Source organism: Acinonyx jubatus, chromosome D2, assembly GCF_027475565.1.
Source record: "Acinonyx jubatus isolate Ajub_Pintada_27869175 chromosome D2, VMU_Ajub_asm_v1.0, whole genome shotgun sequence".
Lineage (NCBI taxonomy): Eukaryota > Metazoa > Chordata > Mammalia > Carnivora > Felidae > Acinonyx > Acinonyx jubatus.
Window position 1 is genome coordinate 47,182,470 of NC_069393.1, and position 3,971 is coordinate 47,186,440.

Here is a 3,971-nt window from a genome sequence, read left to right on the forward strand (position 1 = left end):
AAATTTAAAAAATACAATAATGGAAACATTAAAGACTCCAGGAGGAAGTGGACTATAAAGCAATTCAGTTTTTCAGAAAATTACTATATTGAGTTTATACTGAACAACTTAGTAAGTTAATACAGGTTCAAAAGAAAGAAATATTCATTCTAAAGTTACAGAGACAAACTTTGGTATACCTTGCTGCTTTTGCACTGACTCCTTTTATCCAGTCTAATGGGCTGTATTTCTTTTAATTTAAATGCCTTTACTCATTTATGTAAGTGATGCTGAATAATAATGACTTTTGACTTACAGTCTGTTGAACTTAGCTAAGAAATTTGCATCTCTTTTCTACATGTATTGAAAGGTAGGAAAAGCCAATTTAATGGGCATTATTAACTAATTTCACATATATTCCAAAGCCTGGAAAATGGCTGTTTTAGATGAGCAATAAACATGGGTACATGATGGGTAGGGGAAATTCAGGTGCTCTACAGGGTTTAAGGCAGAAGATGTATTTCCACCGTTATGCTAACAACTTGCTCTCTCTGTCGATCTTTAAAGTAACCAATTTCAAATCTTCCTGCTTCTGGAGAAGATGGTATCTCTTTAAACATCTCCAACTTAGAGTTTTTCTAGTGGTGGTTTCAGCTGCTGACTGTTCTTTCAGGGCTCAGTTGCCTTCAGGTCTTTGGTTTTTGAATTTTTCATCTGTCTCAGAGTCTCCAGATGTGAACAGATACACAGTATTTCGTGGTGTGCTCTGTGGGGTAGGGGTTGATGCCAAATCTCGGTTCTTGTCACTTCTTGCTTTCTGCTTTGCAGCTCTCTTTGCCTCATATTTCCTTTGATTTTTAAGAGCTGCTTTTGATAATGGCTTATCATTTCCTGGTTGTGACTTCTAATTCAGCGGTGGTGTCTCCTCAGAGAGCTTGGAATTGGTGACTGGTTTGCTTCTTAAACCCGAAAATCCATCAACCACTGCAAATTTAGATTCTTCATTGGGCACATCACTTTTAACTGCCTCGTAAGCTATTGTTTTTGCTGGAAATAGCCTGTCCCAAAATGGCTGCCAGGACAGGGCTGGCATAATGCCAAAGCTTGTACCCATTATTAACATACAACCTGGGAGCATGCATGGCAGTTAAAACGTGCTCCCCATCTGGGCACCAAGCAAAATACGTAGGCTCAGAGGCTGCTAGTTTAGAAATAGGTTTGTATTTTTTAACATTCCATGATTGCATTTGTCTGTCAGGTTTTTAAATCTAGCTAACCTTAATATATGGCCATGAGGACTAAATACGTTAAAGCATTAATATACGGCCATGAGGACTAAATACGTTAAAGCATTAATATACGGCCATGAGGACTAAATACGTTAAAGCATTAATATATGGCCATGAGGACTAAATACGTTAGATGCTAGAGCACTAGCTCTAAGTGAAACCACAGGATCACATTTCAAGTTGAAAACCATTTCTTTGGCAGGCATAGAACCATAAATAGCATAAAACTCAGTAGAACTAGAATTCTAAATTTCATCATAAATGGGGCCATGTTTTGGCAATTGAACAAATTTGTTGCAAGGTAATGCAACATTGGTTCTGCCTATCAGGAAAGTTTTTTCTTCTTAAGTCTGTGCTAACTACTCCAACACAGCAGTGCTTTTTATTCCTTAGTGTCCTCACCTTATCAAGCCCAGAGGAACTGACTGTGGCACCTTGGACCATCACCACCACCGAATCTGTACCCTCATCTGCCAGGAGGGGCGTGGACACCTCCATCTTCTCCTGGGAAGGTTCTATCCATTTTCAATGTCCCTTAATGTCAAAAATCATTCTACTGCTGTTGAGTCTGTTATCTGACCGACTTGGAAGGGATCAGTATGTGGGTCCCTTTAGTACTGTGAACACCATGATCTTCCCCACTTTTCGCCATCCCTTGGGCTGAAGTAGTCATCCTGGCTCTTTATGTAATTACTTCCTTGTTAGCCTTCAAACTTTAGTGAAACGAATCATCCTTTCAAATTAGCCTTTCCCAGAAATGTCTACCTCATTGCCCTTCTCAGTCGTCACTTCCTTCGTGGTCATTATCTTGCTTCGTTCTGTGTTTGCCTGTCAGTTGTCTGCCTGCTAGCAAAATGTAGGCTCCGTAAGGGAAGGGAGTTCTTTGATCTTACTCATCACCCATCCCCAGAACCTAGTACAGAGCCTGGCACAACCTAAGTGTTCAAGATATATTTGTGAAATGCGTTAATTTTTGCCCCTTCCCTAGCTCTTAGTGCCCGACATGCTTAGTAAGTAGCTACTGAATGAAGAATAAATAAACAAATGCATCAAGAAATACACATTTCTGTTTGTACTGTTGCAAATGCCCTCCGAGCAGCCTCTGTAGCAGCCTTGGGGCAAGAGAACACCTTGGTTCTGTTCATGTGGCAGCATTGCTTAGAAGCAGGTTCCCTTTGGTCACTGCCAGGACAAGAAATAATCATTTGTAGGTAGAAGACATCATGGCTACGGAATCCTGAAATATCTCTCAGTTTTGTTCTTTTACTGGAAAAGAAGAGCCTGTAGATGTGGGCCCCTGAATCAGAGAGAAAGTTCTGGTTTTCCTTGTCTATGGTTTAGACTTAAATGAAAGACTGCTCTCCTGCCTTTCCAGAGCCCTTTCTCACTCTTGCTGGGCACCCGGCCCCGCCCAGGGAAGGAGCCATCCGGGCACAACGGGAAGGGTCAATAGTCATAATCCTGCATCTGGGTGCTCTGTGCAACGAGTGAAACAAGACTTCTCCATGGGAACCCTCTCTTCCTTCAAGAGTCAGAGTCCTGGTTTGTGTCTTGAGGTTGCTTCACACGGTCACGCTTTTAGCTCTTTGGTGTAACTCATTGCTGAGTTCAGACCTGGCGCATTCAATATCTCCATCTGAGCAATTCATTTGTTTAAAATTTTGAAACCATCTGAAAAATACAGCACGGTGTTAAAATGTGTGAGTGTGTGTGTGTGTGTGTGCGTGCGTGTATTTGAAAGAGCGTATGGGAAAATCCCTTTTTCCATTGCTATTTATAACCCTTCCCAGGCACTAAAAGGACAACAGCCATAACTCTTACCCATCCAAAAGAGTGCCGAGTACAGCACTTTCTCATTTTATGCACCTCCTTGCTCTTAAGTGCTCACTGTTTGGATTTCTGATCTGATAACTTTATTTAAGAATTGAGTTTTACTGGAATTTCGTGCTTGTCAGAGCTTTTTCTTCTGGCCAGGTGCTTCACCTCTGTGGTAACTCCTCCTGCTCCGTACAGAGGGACCAGGGTGGCGCCTGCTGCTGGCGGTGCCGCAAACTCTGGTCAGGGACACCGACTGTCACGTGACTAGGGCCACTCATACACAGTTGTCCAGGAGACCCTAACACCACAGAAGGAATGGGCCACGCGGGCTCTTGTACCTTCCGGCACCTGGCTGTCCCTCTCACTTCGTCCCCTGCCACTTGGCAGAACCCTGGTGCCCAGAAGGTGCTCTACAAATACCTGTCGAATGAATGTGCCTGCTTCTACCCTCTGCTCTTTCTGTTACCCAAGTCCTTAAGATTCTCCACTTGTAGCATGGCCTGTCATGGGTAGGAGTCTCTGAATAAGTTCTTCTGTCTTCCCATCTGGCTTTAGGAATGCATTTTTTCTCGTTTCACAGTGTGAGTTAGGTCCATGTGTTTACCCTTGAGACGAAGAAATTGAAAAAGTTTGCAAAGGGACTGGAGGACTAAAAATGTGTCATACATCGTCTCGAGATATAAAAGAAGTTTGGGTTGAAAAGAAACCGAGGACTTTGGAACCGGCAATTTCCAATTTTCCAGGATTTGGCACTGGGAAGGAAGGGCCACCCAGCTTAGAGTGGCAGGGCTGGGAGTGCTGGGGGCCGTGCAGAAGGCAGGGTTGGAAAGAAGGACTTTGGGGGCTCTTCTAATGCCCTGCTGAACTTCCCTTTGTTCAGCCTGT

At 43.2% G+C, this 3,971-nt stretch overlaps 1 pseudogene; it reads right to left on the minus strand.

Moving 5' to 3' along the window:
• Window positions 1–508: 508 nt before the first annotated feature.
• On the minus strand, window positions 509–1,226 carry LOC113600379 (eukaryotic translation initiation factor 2A-like; annotated as a pseudogene).
• Window positions 1,227–3,971: the final 2,745 nt, after the last annotated feature.